The 11,880-nt window shown below is 40.8% G+C and overlaps 2 long non-coding RNA genes across 3 annotated transcripts; one reads left to right on the top strand and one right to left on the bottom strand.

The window, feature by feature from the left end:
• Positions 1–390: 390 nt before the first annotated feature.
• On the bottom strand, positions 391–1,931 carry LOC143793864 (uncharacterized). Its single transcript, XR_013220306.1, has 3 exons — positions 1,874–1,931; positions 1,237–1,784; positions 391–1,004 (listed from the first exon to the last, which is right to left on the bottom strand). It is a non-coding gene; the product is annotated as an uncharacterized LOC143793864 (long non-coding RNA).
• Positions 1,932–5,884: 3,953 nt separating this feature from the next.
• Positions 5,885–7,355, top strand: LOC143793863 (uncharacterized). Of its 2 annotated transcripts, XR_013220305.1 has the most exons (4): positions 5,885–6,288; positions 6,378–6,468; positions 6,569–6,925; positions 7,158–7,355. It is a non-coding gene; the product is annotated as an uncharacterized LOC143793863 (long non-coding RNA). The 2 variants fall into 2 exon arrangements; XR_013220304.1 differs by having other exon boundaries at positions 6,378–6,925.
• Positions 7,356–11,880: the final 4,525 nt, after the last annotated feature.

The raw sequence follows: 11,880 nt of genomic DNA, 5'->3' as shown, positions 1-11,880 counted from the left end.
CCTACCTGAGATCGTAGTGTCATGTGACGCTCCCCGTTTCTTCTTCCTTCCCCTCCTTGTGGGCGCGCGGCTTGTCCTAAAAAACGCGGTCCTGTTGTTGGGGCCCCACCAGTCTCGCTGCCGGATCCTGCCGAGGAACCCCCGGCTGGCGAAGAGCCCCCTGAGGGGTAATTCCCCCCTTGGGTGCGACGGAATCTTGGTCTTGTTCGGCGGGGAGCTGAATCCTCCCATCTGTATACTTTATTAGATAGGTAGTCCTCTGTATCTCTTTGGAATTTTACTCGTTTTCTTTCTTCTAAGGTTCGTTGGTAGGTATTGAGGCTAAGGTCTACTTTGCTCTTGAGTGTAGAAAGTTCACCAGTGCTTAGAGTGGATGATAGTTGAGTTTCAATGCTCTCAATTTTCTCTTCGGTATTTTTGATTGCTTCCTGCAAATATTCAATAGTCAATAGAATTATGTCAAACGAGCATTTGTTCAAAATCTTTTGAAATGTGGCACAGTATTTATCATTGTCCGAAAATAGGGTTGGGCGTAAGTTGCAGCGTAGACCTCGAGGTATCCTGGCTTGTCTGTGGTATTCTCCTAGGGTTGCACAATGTAGATTGTAGCCAATAAGCTTCTTTCTCTCTTTCTCCCAATCTCTCGATTTCACGTCCTTACTTGGTAAATGAAGAAAATCTGTATTAGTCTTTATTTTGGATAGGATAGTAGAGCCTGTAGCTTCATCATAGACGTACGTCTCGGTTGACATGGATTCGATTGGTGCTTAAAGCTTAAGAATTAAACGTTGCAAGGTACACAGAAAGCTAGCACTCAATCACTGTGGTTCACGGTGCCAGTGAACGGGGCCTGAAGTCCCATAGACCATGTATAGAAAAAGATCACTGCACTCGTGTAGTTCAAATTGCTTATAAAGAGTTTATTCAGATCAAAAAGTTCATGGAAACTAGGCGATATTATATTTTAACGTTTCGGCCAGCCCGTGGCCTTGTTCACAAAATCGCTGAAACAAGCAGAGAGACAAACAAAATTACAAAAGGAACAATATACATATTTACATATTTACATAGATGAATGCATGTCACAAGCTAGTAGTCGTGGAAAGGCATATCCATCCAGATTCAAGGGCATATCTTATATAAGGTTCATGGAACCAAGGAGGAGCCTGAGATCAATGAGAATGGTTTAAAGAGATGCAGTATATGGTGTTAAGACAAAAAGGCAGGCAGACATACCCCAAAATAACTTCATTACAGTAAGGACACTGTGAGCTTGGTGAGCTTGGTAAAGAACGCAGTTGTGTAACCTGCAAAGAATGATACAATTGTAGTGCATGAATAATGTAACCCAAATAAATGCTAGTCGGGATGCTATCTGACAAATAGCCCCCTAAGACATAGGGTGTCTCTTGCGACTTGTCCCTCTAAAACAACATGTCATGGGATACTATGTACAGAGTTCAAGGAGGCATAGGGATGAGCTATGCCCATTAGAGTCCCACAGACAATTCCCCAAGAGGTAATACTAACCAAACTGGTATGGTATAGGTGCTTGCCAGTACAGTACAAACGTAGTTCCAGCTGGGATCCAGTCTATAGTGGTAAAATGACCAAAAATGTCAGAGAGTTAAGTCAGGTCAGCACGGGGAGCTTATTCCGAACTCTAGATCTGTGGGTGCATGAGAACCAATACCTGGTTTGTGTTTTAGAGTCTGGGGTACAGTTCAAATTGTGCAGTCCCCGTGTGGTCTGGTATTTCCCAGTAGGAGCAGGGAGGAATAGTGCTGTGGACAAGAGGATGGTATAGGACTAAGAAACTGCAGCACAGTATTAAGCTGAGGTCCCAAGAATATAATCAATAGGTAAAAATTACCTGTCTCATGTACAGAGTCAGGGGCACTTTTCAGACTATATAGTCCCTGTAGTATTTGACATATCACAGAGGGAACAGGGGGTGATAGCACTGTAGGCAAGAGAATATGTATAAGTAGCTAAAAGCGTTGTTTTACTTATCTGTCATATGCGCTGTGGTCTTACATCCAAATCACCTTGTTGTCCTGCACCAGAGGCAAGCGTTGGTGGCCAAGTGGAGGGAGCCGACACTATAATGTGTCCAGGCAGTGGATAGGCTAGTGCTGGTACTGGTTGGGGTTTTTTTAAAGCTCCACAGTCGGTCATGTGACCGGATATACAGGGAGACGCCGGCGCTTGCGCAGAGGGTGCTGTGCATAAGGCTTTAGCGCGCGCGTGCCGAATATTGAGATCAGGCCAGCGCTTACCTAGTATGCCGGTCATGTGACCGGATTTATGAGGGGACGCCCATATCTGCGCAAAATGTGTTGTGCGCACTACTAGGTCCTGGGATGTCGGCGCCTGCGCACTGAGTGTTGAATTTGGTGCCTGTGCAATGTGTTCATGTTGCCAGCGTTTATCTGTGTGGGAGAATGAAAGGTGTCCCTTATTGTTAGGCTATACTGCGTGTGGACATGTCATTGTCCTCCTGGGTGTACCTGCTAGCTACTGCATCCCCGAGCATGTGCTATTGGTTATGTTATACATATGAGTGTATCATATAGGATATTACACGTCACAGGGTGACCATAAACATAACAAGTTGACCATAAACATAACAAGTTAAGCAATATTCAAATAAAATGGTAGGAGTCCAAACTGAAAACAAATGGTGGAAAAAAAAGAAAACAAGTGAAAATAGAGGCAAAAGGAAAATAATAGATGAAATGAACGAAATGAATGAAAGGATGATGAACTGAAGGAGGGGAAGGAAGAAGAAACGGGGAGCGTCACATGACACTACGATCTCAGGTAGGAGTCCAAACTCTGTAATAAATATCTCTGACTATACCCTCTCTCCTTTAGAACTTAAAGTCTTAAACATGGGTCTATCTTTTTGCCCTACTCCAAGATGGGATTCGTATCAACTAGAGAGGGACCTTCAGCGTTTTTACAGGAACATTAGGTTGAAGGTACACTTTGAGGAGACCCCCAATCTAACTGGCAATAGATTGGGCCTAACACCAACTCTGAGAGATGAAACTAAAATTACAATAGGAACATTGGGCCTAAGAAATCCCAGCACTTTTGTTCCACCAAAATCTAATCATGGAGTGGAAACATTTATTAATCTACTGGATAGGGACATCAAAGGTACTTTACATGAACAGCGTCTTGGTCTCCTCCCTGTCCGACATAATCTTAACCACTTGGAAAAACAGGCATTGAACTCACTGAGTGAGAACAAAAACATTGTGATTAAACCAGCGGACAAGGGAGGAGCCATCGTTGTCATGAACAAAAGCCATTATGTCATGGAGGTTAGGAGACAGTTATCCGATGAGGACACTTACAAAAAATTACAAGGGGACCCTACTTACTCTATACAACGGAAAATTAATATGGTGATTAACAAACACACTGATTTGGGAACCATTGACACCAAAACTAAAACGTATCTCATGAACCATCATCCAGTAACCCCGGTCCTATATATTCTCCCAAAAATACACAAGAACCTCCAGAATCCACCTGGCCGCCCCATTGTGGCATCAACCGATTCTATACTGAACCCCCTATCCAAGTTCCTGGAAAAAGTACTCACACCGTACACTCGATTGACCAAATCATTCATATTGGACACCAGTGATTTTCTATCGAAAATCCGCAACATTTCCAGAATTCCACCTGATAGCCTTCTATGTACACTAGACGTGAATAGTCTTTATACATCCATAGCACACGACAGGGGCATTTCAGCTGTCTCACTTACTTTACAGGAAGCCGGTATGGATAGAAACACCCAGGATCTTTGTTTAGACTTATTGAATCTAGTACTAAGGGAGAACTTCTTCCTCTTTGAGGATGACTTCTTTGTACAGACCTGTGGGACCGCCATGGGGTCTAATGTGGCCCCGGCGTATGCAAATCTGTACATGGATCGCTTCGAGAAGGAACACGTATATCCAAATCCCATTTTTCAGAAACATGCATTGACCTGGTACAGATATATCGATGATATATTCTGTATCTGGCAAGGGGACCATACCAGTCTCCAGGAGTTTCACAACAACATTAACACTACCAGGCCAGAATTAACTTTCACACTCCTGTACCATAACAACGAGGTTACCTTTTTAGATACTAAGATACTAAAGGATCACTTGGGCAACCTTGATACCGACATCTACTCCAAGCCAACTGACTGCAACAGCCTCCTGCTCTACAACAGTTGCCATCCAAAATCTACAAAGGATAGCCTTCCGAGGTCACAATTTAAAAGGGTCTCTAGAATTGTTTCCAACCCCAACATCAAGGCAACTAGACTACAAGAAATGGCGGATAAATTTAAAGCCCGTAATTATCCCACTGACCTTCTCAACACAGAGTCAACTAGAGCACTTGAGATGGCAGGGGATGAAGTGACTAATTCCCATAAAAATCCGAGACTTCCATTTGTGCACGGACACCATCCCACAATGCGCAAAATACATAATTTAATTCGGGCACACTGGCCACTTTTAAATAAAGCCTACCCAACCATTCCCATCTTCAAAGAACCTCCCTTGATGTGCACTAGAAGGCCAAAAAACATAAGGGACAGGGTCGTGAAAGCTGACCTCGGTACACAAAGAACATCAGGAATTAAAACACTCTCAGGACAAAAACGTACTGGGACATTTCCATGCTTGAGCTGTATGAGCTGCTCAAACGTTATAAAGGGCAATGAAGTGGTGCACCCTCGAACTGGCAAATCGTACAAAATAAAAGATTACTACACCTGCGAGACTAATTTTGTAGTCTACATCGTAAAATGTCCCTGTGGGTTATTGTACGTAGGAGAGACCACCCAGGCAATAAGGGATCGTATATCCAGCCACAAATCCACAATCCGGTGTGAGAAACTGTGGCTCCCCCTTCCCCTTCATTTCAAAGAAGCCAAGCATAGTGTAGCTCAACTGAGGTTCCAGATCATTGAAAAGGTCCCCCGTCCCAGGAGAGGTGGCAACCATGTGAGACTATTAAAACAACGTGAGACTTTTTGGATCTACACTCTTGACACCTTGCATCCACGTGGTTTAAATCGTGAGATCGACTGGCTAACGTAATTTTATTTCCTATGTAGATTTAATGACCGTATGCACTAGCAACCTCGACAACTTGCACATTCAGGCTGGTAAGACAGATATACCCCAGTAGCTCCTGTATAAGTTTCATTTTTTATCAGGAATTCCTCCAGGTTTTGTTCCCCATTTAATTTTCTTCCCATTTAATTTTTTTTTTTTTTTTTTCATTCATCATTTTTTTCATTTCGTTTTTTTCATTTTTTCATTTTTCATTTTTTTCATTTTTTTCATTTATTTCGTTTTCTCATTAATTCAGTTCATCATCCTTTCATTCATTTCGTTCATTTCATCTATTATTTTCCTTTTGCCTCTATTTTCACTTGTTTTCTTTTTTTTCCACCATTTGTTTTCAGTTTGGACTCCTACCATTTTATTTGAATATTGCTTAACTTGTTATGTTTATGGTCAACTTGTTATGTTTATGGTCACCCTGTGACGTGTAATATCCTATATGATACACTCATATGTATAACATAACCAATAGCACATGCTCAGGGATGCAGTAGCTAGCAGGTACACCCAGGAGGACAATGACATGTCCACACGCAGTATAGCCTAACAATAAGGGACACCTTTCATTCTCCCACACAGATAAATGCTGGCAACATGAACACATTGCACAGGCACCAAATTCAACACTCAGTGCGCAGGCGCCGACATCCCAGGACCTAGTAGTGCGCACAACACATTTTGCGCAGATATGGGCGTCCCCTCATAAATCCGGTCACATGACCGGCATACTAGGTAAGCGCTGGCCTGATCTCAATATTCGGCACGCGCGCGCTAAAGCCTTATGCACAGCACCCTCTGCGCAAGCGCCGGCGTCTCCCTGTATATCCGGTCACATGACCGACTGTGGAGCTTTAAAAAAACCCCAACCAGTACCAGCACTAGCCTATCCACTGCCTGGACACATTATAGTGTCGGCTCCCTCCACTTGGCCACCAACGCTTGCCTCTGGTGCAGGACAACAAGGTGATTTGGATGTAAGACCACAGCGCATATGACAGATAAGTAAAACAACGCTTTTAGCTACTTATACATATTCTCTTGCCTACAGTGCTATCACCCCCTGTTCCCTCTGTGATATGCCAAATACTACAGGGACTATATAGTCTGAAAAGTGCCCCTGACTCTGTACATGAGACAGGTTATTTTTACCTATTGATTATATTCTTGGGACCTCAGCTTAATACTGTGCTGCAGTTTCTTAGTCCTATACCATCCTCTTGTCCACAGCACTATTCCTCCCTGCTCCTACTGGGAAATACCAGACCACACGGGGACTGCACAATTTGAACTGTACCCCAGACTCTAAAACACAAACCAGGTATTGGTTCTCATGCACCCACAGATCTAGAGTTCGGAATAAGCTCCCCGTGCTGACCTGACTTAACTCTCTGACATTTTTGGTCATTTTACCACTATAGACTGGATCCCAGCTGGAACTACGTTTGTACTGTACTGGCAAGCACCTATACCATACCAGTTTGGTTAGTATTACCTCTTGGGGAATTGTCTGTGGGACTCTAATGGGCATAGCTCATCCCTATGCCTCCTTGAACTCTGTACATAGTATCCCATGACATGTTGTTTTAGAGGGACAAGTCGCAAGAGACACCCTATGTCTTAGGGGGCTATTTGTCAGATAGCATCCCGACTAGCATTTATTTGGGTTACATTATTCATGCACTACAATTGTATCATTCTTTGCAGGTTACACAACTGCGTTCTTTACCAAGCTCACCAAGCTCACAGTGTCCTTACTGTAATGAAGTTATTTTGGGGTATGTCTGCCTGCCTTTTTGTCTTAACACCATATACTGCATCTCTTTAAACCATTCTCATTGATCTCAGGCTCCTCCTTGGTTCCATGAACCTTATATAAGATATGCCCTTGAATCTGGATGGATATGCCTTTCCACGACTACTAGCTTGTGACATGCATTCATCTATGTAAATATGTAAATATGTATATTGTTCCTTTTGTAATTTTGTTTGTCTCTCTGCTTGTTTCAGCGATTTTGTGAACAAGGCCACGGGCTGGCCGAAACGTTAAAATATAATATCGCCTAGTTTCCATGAACTTTTTGATCTGAATAAACTCTTTATAAGCAATTTGAACTACACGAGTGCAGTGATCTTTTTCTATACATGGTCTATGGGACTTCAGGCCCCGTTCACTGGCACCGTGAACCACAGTGATTGAGTGCTAGCTTTCTGTGTACCTTATAAGACAATCAGTTCTGACAGTTGCTATTAGGTTTTGTACTGCGTGACCTTGAAATGCGTTGACTTTTAAAACCTGTGAAATAAATCTTTCAAGTAAATATATTTGTTGATAGCCTTCATCAGCAGCGCATCAAGTGGCACTTCTATCCGGTTTCCAATTTTATGTATTGTCCTCCTTGGACTTGTGTCCTGGTGAATTACAAAAAATAAAAAACTGACCAGCACCTTTAAACAGAATAAAGCAAGTGTGAACAGATGCAAGCTGCTATGATGGCATCAAATACAAACAAAATAATACAGCCGCACTCTGTAAGCGCTAATATGTATGCAAACATTGAATATATGAAATTTGCACTACATTACTGCTTTTTTTGTTTGTATGTTATGCAGTCAATAGCATTTTGTACCTGCTGTTTGGAGGCGCTGGTCAGTTTTTCAGCTTGATAACACAACAGAAGGTTTTCTCACGTAGCAGGTTAATTGTTGTTTAAAATATGCCCTATAATATCAATGTACATACATATATATAATTTGCAGGTACATAGTGAAAAAGTAATGAGCGTTGCAATAACCAGTGGAAAAAGGAAGAAAAAAAATTGTCTAAACCCAAGAGATTTTTGGGTGGCACTTAAAATATAAATGAATGCAATGTTTGTTCACCAGCACAAAATGAATGTTTCTGTCTTTGCAGGAGATTATGTGCTTGCATATCTAGTTTTAGATATGTTAGTAAAAACACATTTTTCACATTTACTTTCCTAAAATTAGGTGAATCTGCAATGTCAGAGACATTAACAATGTGAGTTAAATGCATATAACATTTAGAGATTGCTTTCCATTTTTTTGTATTTCAGTGATGTAGCATTGCAATATGCTCTGTCTGCAGAGGAATATACTATTCATCATCCTGATAGATTAGAGCAAGCCAAGCTGTTAAACCCTGTGTATTGAGAGGTAGAAAAAGTCCAAAAGCAAAACATCTGAGTCTGTTTTGGTGCCATAATCCATGTTCTGCTGCAGACTTTTCTACATTCAGAAAACAGCCAACAGGGCTGCTCCATGCTGATGCACTTGATACATTTCGGTATCCAGTTCATCTATGATGTCTGAACTAAGTGGCAAAATTAAGCCTTTAGGGAATTTGGGACTTTCAAACTCTTTCAGGCCTCTGAAAGCCGACATGATATTTTATCATCTGCATCAATGCTGCTGGGGACATTCAATTGACCTTCTGTACTATGTTTGATATCAAAGACCCTTGGGGCTTTAGCATACTTTCCTATTTGAAAATCCGTAGTATTGCATCTCCTATTTGTGCATATCAGGGCAATATTATGAGTGCAGTTTCTGAATTTTGTGTCAAGAGCTTCAGTATGACAAGATATAACCTGACACATGGGTTCTTTCTTGTGGTCTTTGTAAGAGGTCATGCAGGGTATGTGAGGAAAACAACATTTAATCATAGCGAATATTTTCACTTGACTTTTACGAGTGTTTAGTCAAACAATTCTGGAGTTAGAGTTTTTTTTCCTGTACACTGTAGCTTAACTGATGTTATTCCCCCCATCAAAAATGCTTACAGGTTTTATCTTTTTAATCCCTTAGTGACCAAGCCAAATTTATTCCAATCTGGCCACTTACCCTTTATTTGGTAATAACTTCGAAATGCTTCAAAGCATTCCACATTCTGAGATTGGTTTTTTTTGTGACACATTGTACTTTATGGTAATGGTAAATTTATGTCAAAATTTTCTCCATTTATTTATAAAAATATCAGAAATTTTACAAATATGTTTAAAAATTAGCAATTTTCAAACTTTGAATGATTATCCCTTTAATCCACATAGTCGGACCACACAAAAAGCATTAATAAATAGCATTTCTCACAGGTCTACTTTACATCAGCACCATTTCTAAAATGTTTTTTTTTTTTTTTAGAATTTTAGAAGGTTTAAAAATGTAGCAATAATTTTTAATTTTTTCAAGGAAATGTACAAAACTTATTTTTTTTAGGGACCTATTAAGTTTTGAAGTGACTTTGGGGGTCCTATGTATTCTATATATTGGAAACCACAAAACGTGATACCATTTTAAAAACAGCACCCTTCAATGTATTCAAAATTGCTTTCAGGCAGTTTATTAATCCTTCAGGTGCTTCTCAGGAATAAATGCAAAATGTCATGACAGGAATGAAGAATTTTATTTTTATGACCTAAATGTTGATATCTTCTGAACAGGCCACTGTAGTTGAGAGACTTTCAGGCCATTATTTGGCTATGAATTGCCATGGCAAGCATCAGGACCACATGATCAAGATCTCAGAGTGCCGATGGGGTTAAAGAGGGAGCCACCACACTCTATTAATATTGCTGACAAATAGCTTCATATAAGCACTCATCTGAATAGCTACAGCGCTTACCAAATAGCTGCCTCGGGAACCTGGATACCTGGAGTGCTCCCGATAATCAGCTGTTCGGCACCGCAGTTGCATGTGTTGTGGCTGTGTAACAGTCACAACACATACATGGAGAGCCTGTTTGTTGGGCTCTCCATGCAGGTCAGTAAAGAGACTTATTGGTGGTCACTAAGGGGTTAAAGGTAGTGGGCTACTAATAAAGACAAAGTTCAGTTTTGTTCCATTTTCAATTCTATTTGCATAACGTCTTTTTGTAACAATAATTTCTGATCACAGGACTTCCAGTTGTGCTGTCTGTGTGTGGAATCTTGAGCTGTATGAAACAATGATCATCACTCTGCGTTGTCAGCGGTGCATATGAAAATGTGCAAACACTTCCAATTCTTACTGTATATAACTTCAATGAAACTTCTTACTTATTTCAGCAAAACATTCATTGCAGTGTTAGGATGCATTTCAACCCATTTCAAGGTTTCAAAAAAATCTCACAGAAAATACCAACATCAGACAAAACCCAACATAAAAACAAAAACAAAAAACCCCCCCACAAAATGAACGTTTACCTTACAGGAAGTAAATAAATAAATGGTAATAGTACATGCAAATAACTATAATTAATACAAAGGTGACATCAACTCCACAAGTGTGAACCCCACTTGCCATCACTACAGGGCAAATGGGAAGAGCCGGGCAGAGCGCCAGAATAGGTGCATCTAATAGATGCGCCTTTGCTGCGTGACTGCGGGCTGATATTTTTAGGCTGGGGGGCAATATACATGGCCCCTTACCAGCCTGAGAATACCAGGCCCCTAGCTGTCTGCTTTAGCAAGACTGGTTGTCAAAAATGGGGGGGACGCCAAGCCATTTTTTTTTTATTATTTATTTAAATAATTAAAAAATACGGCATGTGGACCCCTCTATTCTTGATAAGCATTCTTGCTGAAGCTGACAGCTGAGGATTGCAGCCTCTAGCTGTGAGTTTTGCCTGGCTGGTTATCAAAAATACAGGGGAGCTCACAGCGTTTTTTAAAATTATTTATTTACAGCGCAGGAGCTGGCAGATCAATACTCTCATCAGCCACTACTGCTCTCATTGTGATTAGCATCCGCAGGCTTCGGCTGATGGGATCAGTAGTCCCTTCAGCTAACACCAGTGACTGGAGCTAAACTTTATACCTCCGCTCACAGCTGCACGCTCATGCTGTCATTTGACAGTGTGGGAACCATGGCTGTCTGACCGGCGGTGATGATTTTACCTCAGATCAGAAGCAGTGTTTGCCGCGCTGTTATGCATATGACAGCATGGCAAACACTGGATGTTACCAAGTATCAAACAACCTCAATGTGAATAAGGGCATAGCTGGAAAGGGTCCCGACTGAGACATCCATCCATGGGAAACTATACAGATGAAATACTTATGCTTTTGTGAACAAAAGGCCGTTAAGTAAGAACCATATGTAAATTACATGTACCATTACTATTTACTTATTTAAAACCAAAAACAATTAACTAGAATATAAGTTGGTGTTCTTGCATATAAAACAAAATGAGCAAACACCTTGCAGTAAATATATAATTAGCAATAGTGCACAAAAATAATATAGGGTACTTGATTAACAATTTTAACAAAAAAAAGTGGAAGCTATCCCATCACTTCATGGTGACCCTATTTGGGACAGTGCTAACCTCTAGTATTAAAATCTTACCATGTGTCCATGTGTCTAATGACGTAAATGTGAATAAGAGCCAAGTAGGACCGAGGCCCCTTTTCTTTGAGCTGGACAAGTTTATGTACTTCCCAAGTCCTGGGTGTCCATTAGTAGAGTCATCGGTGTTTCTCAGCCCTTATTCACATTTATATCATTAGACACATTGTAAGGTTTTAATACTAGATGCTGTTACCATCCCGAATAGAATCACCATGACGTGGTGGGAAGGCTGTTCCTTTTTTTAATCAAAATTATGTTAACCAAGAATCCTATATTATTTTTATACACTATTGCTATTTATTTATTTATTTACTATAGGGTGTTTGCTCATTTTGTTTTTATTTACTTATTTACTCGCACTTGGGTATATGCTCATTTTGTTTT

The sequence above is a fragment of the Ranitomeya variabilis genome, chromosome 1, assembly GCF_051348905.1.
Source record: "Ranitomeya variabilis isolate aRanVar5 chromosome 1, aRanVar5.hap1, whole genome shotgun sequence".
Lineage (NCBI taxonomy): Eukaryota > Metazoa > Chordata > Amphibia > Anura > Dendrobatidae > Ranitomeya > Ranitomeya variabilis.
Note: the sequence above shows the minus strand (reverse complement) of the source record. Positions and strands in the feature narration are given on the sequence as shown.